The 9669-nt window shown below is 45.3% G+C and overlaps 1 protein-coding gene across 2 annotated transcripts in view; it reads right to left on the reverse strand.

The window, feature by feature from the left end:
* CNGA3 (cyclic nucleotide gated channel subunit alpha 3) overlaps positions 1-6886 on the reverse strand; it is a 30258-nt gene extending 23372 nt beyond the window's left edge. For both annotated transcript variants that reach the window (XM_066545204.1, XM_066545205.1), the window contains exon 1: positions 6786-6886. The gene's annotated coding sequence lies outside the window, so the exon portion shown is untranslated. The remainder of the gene's footprint in view (positions 1-6785) is intronic.
* Positions 6887-9669: the final 2783 nt, after the last annotated feature.

A 9669-nucleotide genomic window follows, 5' to 3' on the forward strand; every position in this document is an offset into this window, starting at 1 on the left:
CACCACTACAGAAGTTTAATAACAGTATTCCTCAGGGCTCCACAGGAAAACCTGCTGTTAATGATGCTGGTGGAAAGATGAAGTGGTGATACAGTAAGATCTCAGGATGGCAAAAAATTATATAGGCAAGAGAAAAAAAAGGACTGCAGGGAACCTCAGGGTGACCAACATCAACTACAGCAATTTCTCAATTTGATAAATGATGTACAACACAGGCAAATGGAACCCATGAATACAGGTGAAAAGCATGCAAACTACTGCCCTACATGCTTCCAAATGAACCATATGCACTCAGAAAGGGATCCTGAAAGGGTAGTTTTGGATTAAATATTAGGAAGAAATTCTTCATTATGATGGTGTTGAAACATGGGACCATGCTGCCCAGAGAAGCTGTATATTCCCCACCCCTGCAAGTGTCCAAGGCCAGGCTGGATGAGCCTTTGAGCAAACTGGTTTGGGGGAAGAGGAGTTGGTACTATGTGGTCCTTATGGTCCCTTCCAATACAAACCAATTTATGAGCTTAGGACACAGGTACAGCTCAGTGAAACAGCGTGCTCACTGCAGGGCAGCCTTGCTGACACAACTGACAATGTACACATGGAACATGTTAATGACACAAAACCCACCAAAATGCCCCATGAAACAACAGTGCAGACTTATCTGGAGCACTCCAAGTCCTTCTCCTAATCAGAAAGATAAAGCAGAATAACAGCATGGCAAGAATGATTAAAGACCTGGAAAAGGGAAAATGGGGCCTGCTCACCCTAAAAGGTGAAGACTAAAAAGTTACAAAATAAAAATATGTAGGCAAAATTTCAGGTCATTTCAGATCCCTTACAATCATTTCAGCAGTAAAATTCATGTTTAATATACAGTGGGGTCTGAACTCTTATTCTGCCCTATACTGGAGGAAAGGAGGGGGGAAAATTTTCACAGAAATACAACTCTACTACTAAGCAAAAAAATACATTAATATATTTTTGGAAGGAGGTAGGAAGAGTGGATGAAAGTGTGTTACCTGTGCCCAGCTGTGGTAGAGAGAGACTGAACACAGGACAGATACAAATAAACACTGAGGTAATTTGGGTACAGTGCAGGTGCTGAGACCTCCTGAAGCAATGTGGTTTGGCACTGCATAAAGCCCATAAAGTTCTGACAAATTACTAACTATTTGATGAAGAAGAAATATTTGTTCCTTACAGGCCTCTAAGAACCCTAATAACAAGTGTTTTTAATAGTCTAGGGAGGAGATTGACATTTCAACATTGGATCCAAAATATGGCAAGTAATTAACTAAGGAGCAGCTTAACAGGAGTCAGCCAGCAGGAAAGTCCTGAAGAGTCAGGAGGCTCCACAAACACCTTCTGCAAGGACACAGAGAGACAGCTCCAACCATCTGGGACCTGCAGTCCCAAAACTGCCACTAAACACTGGTTCTCACAAGGCAGTTTTAAGAAGTGAATAGAGCTCAGTTTCATATTTAAAACCAGGTAGAATGGTGGGTTGGCCTTGGCTAGCTGCCAGATGCCCACACAACTGCTATTGCACTTCCCCTCCTCAGCAGCCCAGTGGGAGAAAGCTCACCATGGGTCAAGAGGAAAAAACAGGAAGAAAAAGGACATTGGAAGAACAATTGTCATCACAGGAAAATGCGCTCAAACTGGAGAAAACTCAATTTAGTGCAAATTAAAATGGAGCTGGATGGCAGGAAACAAAGGCAAAACACTCTACCACTCATTTTCCCCAGATTCAACTTTACCCCAATATTCCCAACTCCTCCAGCTCCTCTACCCTACCCAGCAGCACAGGGGCTGGGAATGGGACGCTGCAGTCAGTCCCTGTTTCCTCCTTGCCACTCCTTCCTCCTCACACCGTGCCCCTGAGCCAGTCTGGGTCCTTACTGCAGGCTGCAGTCCTTCACAAACTGCTCCACAGGCTGCAGTCCTGCAGGACAAACCTGCTCCACTGTGGGTCCTCCATGGACCACAGTCCTTGTCAGGAGAACCTGCTCCTGCACAGGCTCCTCTTCACTGGCTGCAGTCTGCTTCAGGAACGGCTCCACCAAAGGCTCCTCCACAGTGGATGTCTGCTCCATCATGGAGCCCTCCAAGACTTGCAAGGGAATCCTGATCCAGTGCCCACAACACCACCTCTGCTCCTTCTTCTCTGACCTTGCCTTCTGCAGAGATGGTTTTCACCCTTTCTTTTCCCCTCAGTCCCCAACACACTGCCCTTGTGGCATCCCACTCTTCTTTAAGTGCTTTTTCCCTGAAGTGCCACCCTCTTGGCCACAGGAGGGATGAGCTGGAGCTGGCTGGAGCCACTTGTGTCCAGCACAGGCAGCCCTGGCTGCTGCTCACATCAGCCCCACAGCCCCTGCCAGCCCCTGGCACTGCACCCACCCTGGTACCTGCCTTTTATAAATAACAGCTCCTACCTGGGAACTACACTCTCTGCTCTGAATATTTAATGCTAATAATTACACTGAGGGTAAAACTTGATTACCTAAAGGCTGACAAGTCTTGTAAATCCATGTTAGGCACTTAGAACAGGTATTTAGCTTACAAGTCATTTAACAAAAACATAGATAGACAGACACATTGTCCTCTGAGCCTCAGTCTAGTCACCCAGCAAAATAAAACTTGAATCTCTCCTAACTTGTGAAAGATTGGCATCTTTACCAATGCCCTAAGCAGAATTTTAATATGCTTTCTCACCTAGTCTTTTCTTCCTTGCTACCTATTGGGTAGGACTAAAAGAGATTAATAATCCCACACTCAAGAATATTGCTTTTCAGTGCCTAAATCACCGAGACTGAAACTACAGCTAAACAAGACAGATGTATTATCCTAAAAATGTAACAATTTACATATGTGTAATTATTACATACATGATAGCACTCCCTACTTGAAATGTAAATTGTCAGGCTCTTCTATCCTCTTCCTTTTGGATTCAATAGCAACTGAGGTTTTGTGTAAAACTATTTTAAAGACACCCTCTGGTATAAAAGGAGCATTTTTAACAAAGCAGACAGTTGTTTTTACAAGTATGAGTTCAAGTAACGTGAAAATTTTGGATTCACTTAAGTATTTCCTAGTTTTGAATATCAAGTTCTACTTGTCTCTTTAGGGCTGCATCATTAAAGACCTAGAAGTAGAGCTACGAAGGCTGCAGTATCTAAATTTTAGGAGCTCTGCCATCCAGTGAATTTCCTGAAGTAGGAATGCAGAAATGCAGGTGAGCAGGAACATGGCACTAAGAAGGAAGCTACATATGTGAAATGACTGAAACCAAACTGGGATATGGAGAATAACTGGGCTTCTAACTCCAGGCCCAAAGCAGTGGCACCCAATTAACAGCCACAACTCCCCTCTTTCTCAAGTCAATTCACCTGTTTGCAGCAAATGGCATTGTGCTGAGCAGCTGCACCTCAAAAATGAGAAACCTTTTCAAGTCTGCTTCAAAATAAGAAAGGAAAAACCAATTTTCCTCCCTTTTCCAGAGCCTGCTATCAGTAGCTTATGGGCTCCAAACAGCTTTCTTATGGGTTTTCAGCACTCTAGAACACCTATGGCAGCAGCAGTATCTGTTTTCAGCACCCACTGCAATCTGGACACAGTCAAGGCCTCTGAGCAGCTTTGTGGCCTGGGTTTCAGACCATTTTGCACCCTCTCAGCAGGAAAAAAAAAAACCCATCACACAGGCACACACTTTAATATTACAAATTACAACAAATTTAGGAAGTTGATAGCTATCCACTAAGCCATCAAAGTGAGATCTGCAGATTGTCAAATATCTGTGAAGGATCTTTAAATCACTGTAGTCTCCCTCTCAAGAGCACTGAGAGTTCATGTTTGGGCTACTCTAGCAGTCCCCTTTTGGGGTAGAATATGTCAACCCAACCTAACTTAATCCAAAATTGTTAACCAACCAAGAATTAATACACCTGATACAAAGTAAATGTAGTTGTTCATCAAGTAATAATGACAGATTAAGCTATTTATACCACCACTTAGTATTCTTAATGCTTATTTGTTTAGAGTAAAAGAACTACAGAAAGAAAATATGGCAGAATTCAAAAAAGAGCTTTTCAAGGTGAAATATGTATCACCACCACAAAGTAAAAGATGACTTTACATATGATTTTATAATGCATCCTGTGTGTTCGTGTAGTTGTTAAAACACTGTTGTTCTTGAAGCTTTCAGCATTTTATTGCTGTAGAAGCAGTGATAAGCTGCATAGGATCACTAACATCATTTTAGTTAAGACACGTTCCAAATCCTCACACAGCCTCTCAGGTTCAACCCTGATAAGTCTTTGGGATTTATTCTGGGATTTGACCTCCACCTACATGATCCTTGTTATATCACTTGCTAATAGTTGTGGCTCAGCTGTGCATTATGTATCTTGTGTGTGTTCTGTGTGACAGGCTGCAGCTCCAGTGATGCAACCACTAACAGCAACAAATGGACATCAAACACTGGACACTGGAACTTCTAAATGACGACATGTGTTGAAGACAAGGTACAACCCTTTCTTCAAGGATTTGGAGGTTTGCAAATTAACCTGGACTCTGGCACACTCATCTGGAAATCAGCTTTGTATGAAGGCTATTAGATCAAACTCAGGGAGTTGAAAAAAACAATCAGCAGTACCAACTTACCCTCATGAATTCATTACAGTTTAAATCAACAATTCTTAAATTCTACGGCCTCTTTTAAATCAACAATTTTCAAAATTTATTAGTCTCTGCTACATCATATTGCATTTTCTACAGTCTATGAGCACTGAAATGTCCTGAGAATTTAGGCACATAATTTATATGCATAGCCCAGCAGCCTCAGGACCAACCAAGGATTTCAAATACTCTACCTTTCACAGGTACTTTAGATGTGCATACACTTCATAAAGCATTGCATTATTCATGTATGTATAATTTATAGTTTTACAATGAAATGCACATGATTACCTTTGATCTATTTGATGGCTGAGTCTCTGGCACCTTTTAGTACCAAAATAATCATTCAAACAAACTGAATTATTGGGACTGAGTTTTCCTTCTGTAATTATGAACTATTAGCAATATAGTTCAATTTCCTAAGATTTACTAAAGTTTTCTGCAGACAAATTATTTTTTAGATTGGAAACTTTTCAGGAGAAACTAGCTGTGGATATTGAATTTAATATTGTAAATTAAAACAAAAAATATTTAAAATTACAGCTGACAGCACAAGCAAGTCTCATCATGTCGTTTCTGCTGCCGCTATGGTTAACACAGGTGTCCATGTTTCTATACAGCAAATAAGCTCTGTGCAAAGCTTCTGTAGCCACTGCCTAAAATTCACTGGTTCTGCCAATGTCTCCTGTCAATGCATTCATATATCAAGGTAGCTCTTAAAAGTGAACATAGCAGGGGCATGAATACAGCGTGAACACAGCAGGTTTGCAGTCCTGAATGTATAAAATAAATATGTATGTTTGCATACGTGTGAATGTCACCCATTTAAATTCACTCCCTGCCCACTTTATGCAAACCATCGGAGCCATGCCTTTTGCCTGGGGAAGGGAAACACGAGGGGTAGGTAAATCGTGTCACGTTTCACAAGCCGTAAGGAGGCATCCTACCGAAGAGGATTTAAGAGATGCTAATGAAAAGAGATGGCAACACTGGAGAAGGCTGCCGGACAACGTGCTGAACCGAAATGACTGAGCTTGGGTGCAAATTGGATGACAAAGGCTGGGATACACAGAAGGCAAAGCTGACACATGCTGATATGGAAGGATGAGGTATAATTTTTTAAAGCTGATATATTCTTCCCTCAAGTCATTCACTACTTGTTTACCATGATTACCCTTGCTGATTCAACATCCCGACAGTCCCATTTTCATTTGCAACATGTATTTTTCTAATCAGATGGTTTTAAAATACACACTCAAAGAAAACAACATGAAAAATACCACAGGGAAAAAACCAAAGACTGTGCTAACTGAAGATACACAGTTACGCTATTCCAAAATTTCTAACATCTAAAACTGCAGATGTAGTTTTACTCAGTAGTAAAAATGAAAATTACAGATTTTAAATACAACAATTTGCTTTGAATGCAGCAACTACAAATCTGGAAAACAAAATATAGTTCCAACAGGTAGATCAACAGGTACCAACATCATTTCTTCAGAGATCTAAAGTAATGTCCACGTCATTTTCCCTTATCTTCTTTAGGCTTTTCCTCTTGGCAAGTGAGGGGACCTTGCACTACAGAAAGACACTGATTATTACTGCATCTTCTACATTCTTAGACAGACTATGGCCTGAATTACAGTACAGGATTTTTGCAAGAGATGTCATATTTCTAGAACCAAGGTCAATTTATAGGAAGCACCAGGAATCACTGGAAAATTATTCTCTTTCACTGCTTGTGGTATTTGCTAGCATTTTTTTATACAGGGTTTGATAGCCTCATGCTTAAACCACAGGCACCAGACATTGGAGAAGTGAAGAGACACATGGATCAAGCTAGTAAAATTAAGTGTCAGTCAGCAGGAGTGGAATAAGTCCCTTCAGCCCCACTTCTGTTCAGATTTGTGCCCTGAATCCAATTTAATTGTAAGTGCACAAATCACTGCATCAATTAATCAAATTAACACTTTTCTTTAAAATTAAATAAATAAACAAAGTTTACGTTTCCATTTCAAGCTTTTGAGCTAAAGCTTGAAGTCTGGTGCAGGATGCCACTCTCACAGGCATGACAGAAGGCTTACTGCCTCCTGCTTCACACTCACCTGCCCACGCTCTCCTCCGCAGCATCCGAACTCTGCAGCTCCGTCCGTCCGTCCGTCCGTCCGTCCGTCCGTCCGTCTGTCGGTCCGCGTGCCTGGATGCGGGGCCCCGGGGCGTTGTCGCTGCGGGCAGCGCTGTCCCTGGCCGGCCCGGACGCGCTCCGGCCGCGCCGGGAGCCGCGCAGGGCAGCGCAGCCCGCCCGGCCCGGCGGGGGCGGCGGGGCAGGGCAGGGCCCGCCGGGCCGCCCCTCTGCGCGGCGCGGGCGGATTACGGCCGCAGCCCGAGCGCCTAAGCCCGGCTCACCGGGAAAAGCCGCTCGAAGGGCTTTGCGATCCTGTTAAGTTCTCGGAGAGGATCAAGACGTCAAAGGGGCTCGGCGGCGCCCCGGGCACATTTCGTGCCACGCCGAGGAAAGTTGGGAGCGCGGCGCGGGCTGGGCAGGGCCGGCCCGGGGCCGCCGGCGGAGCGAGGATCCGCAGCCCCGGGCGGCGCGGCGAGGAGCGGCGGGGCCGTGAGGGGCGGCCACACGCCCCTCTGCCCGCGGCAGCCGCTGTGCCCCGGCGGGGCGGAGCCGTGCCGGGCGGGCCCTCACCCCTGCCCGCCGGGGCGGGGGCCGCGGCCCCAGCGCCCCTGGGCCGGGCAGGGTTCGGCTGCCGCCGTCCGCCCCTGCCGCGCCTCAGCCGCCGCGGGCCGTGCTGCCGGGAGAGCCCGTGCGGAGCGGGAGGCAGGAGAGCTCGGGGCCGGCACGGAGAGCCGGGCTCCCCGCCGCCCTCCCGTCGCACACACCGCCCGCGGCTCCCTCATCTGCCGCCGGCGGAGGGGCCGGAGGCAGCGGGGATGCTCAGGAGGGCGGTGGGGACGTGCCGCTGCCGCTCGAAGCGCTTCCCTCTCGGCAGCCGTCGGGGAGTGCATTTCCCGGGGCTCTGGCTCCGCCGTCCCTGCGGGTCCTGCCCGAGGGGAACCGCGGGAGGACGGATGGAACCCCACAGCCGCTCCCAGCGCTGCTGCTGGGGCCGACACCCTCTCCATCGTGAGAGGCGCTTCTCCTCGCCGTACCGATGAACAGGTTTCTTCTTCAGCTCTCTGGCCCTCGCTCCCTGACCTCCTTGAGGGTGCTGACCCTCATTTTCCTGTGCTGGAGTTTCCTCAAGGCTTTCACACTCCCCCAAACTCCATCTGTTTCTGCTTTTCACAGGGTTCAGAAGAGCTGGAAACAAAGAGTGCGTATGATTCATAAAATGTTCATCAGCTGGGAAATGTCAGCAGTAGCCATGTCATTCCTAACTGAAAGGCTGCCGCACTTTGCTGCATGTCAATTGAGCTACACTGAACACAACGGGACATTAGAAAAGCATTCTGAGTGCTCGGGTTATTATCGTGCTTGTCAAGAAGGATGAACCACATCACACAAAAAGGACTGAGGAGAGGAAAAGACGATGGCTAAAACTGTTAAAACCCCATCAGAAGCTCGAGTTGTTTGTCTCCTATAGCTGTCACACCAGTCTTCAGAGTAACAGGGTTTTTAAGGATTAGAATATAAACCCTAGGCAGAAAAGCAGAAGAAGGAAAGCATTTGAAGAGCATCCTTTTTCATGTCCTATCCTGCTGGGCTGACTCCTCAGGAGTTCTCCAGGCAGCATTTTGGAAGCACTGGGACCACAGCTAACCAGCCAGGTGTGCACCCAGTGCCAGGCTGCTGTTGTCCCTCCAAAGGCTCAAGCACTGGTTGCACTTCCCAGGTGTTCCATGTAGATCCTTGCAGGGCCTGGCTTCCTCCTTAGACAAGGTTGTACATCTTGCTCTTATGTTCTGGTTGCTACATGAAGGAAGCCTGTGAATAGAACACAGGAAAAAGCTATGGAGACTTCCAGAAGGTCCCAGATATGGACATTAAGGGGACCAGGCTGAACCAACAAAAATGAATGTCCACATCCAGAATGGCATCACTGTCCAAAGTCTATTGGTGAATTCAGTAGTACTGCTGCAAGGGAATTCTGGAGAAAGGACTGTGTTAAAGTTGTAATACATCTTCACAGTACCTCTAAACCAGTTGCCTAGGAATTGAAGATGACAAAAACAAAAAATTCTGTTCTCCTTTTCCATTTTCTGAATTGTTAAGTATAAATTAAAACATGCTTATTCAGGGAGAAAATGTTGCTTCTTTCCAACATATTAATAATTTCCATGAAATTTTCTTTCCAAGTTTAGTTCTTGCTTCATTTGTACAATCATTAAGCCAGTCCCCTGAGAGCCATCAACAGGTATGTTCAGCCTGCTGACAGCTGCAAGGTATCATCCATCAAAATTATTATGTTCATCAAGGGACTACTGATGATTTATCTCACTGGCCTAAAGTTATTGGTCTTAGATAGACACCTCTTTAAAACGCAACCATGAATTACCATGCCTAATTTCAACAAAGCATTTTTCAGTTTGATATGCAAACTAAAGATTAATTTCGTACCACGGTGTATGCAATTAAGCAAACCCTCCATGATAGTTTGTGACTGGAAATTATAATTAATAAGAAAAGGAAAATCAGGAGTTCCAGCACAGTTGGACTTCAGTGATCCTTGTGGGTCCCTTCCAGCTTAGGATATTTTATGATTCTGTATAATGATAGAAAGGAGTGAAGAAAGCATCCTTTCACTGCAGTAAACTGCCAGTTCTCAGTTGCTGTAAACTGATATAGGTCCCAGGTAATCAATGGAGTTGAGTTTATTTACAGTACCTGGCTTTGTCTACACAGCTCCCTTTTGAGGAGCTCTGACATTACTCTGATAGTTCTCCCAAGACCACTGTGCTCTGCAGTGAAGCACTGCCAGGATGCATGACAAAAGAGCAAGGCTTAACAAATAAATAAATAAATAGAGGAATGTGTTAGAA

This window comes from Molothrus aeneus, chromosome 2 (genome assembly GCF_037042795.1).
Source record: "Molothrus aeneus isolate 106 chromosome 2, BPBGC_Maene_1.0, whole genome shotgun sequence".
In the NCBI taxonomy this organism is placed as follows: Eukaryota; Metazoa; Chordata; class Aves; order Passeriformes; family Icteridae; genus Molothrus; species Molothrus aeneus.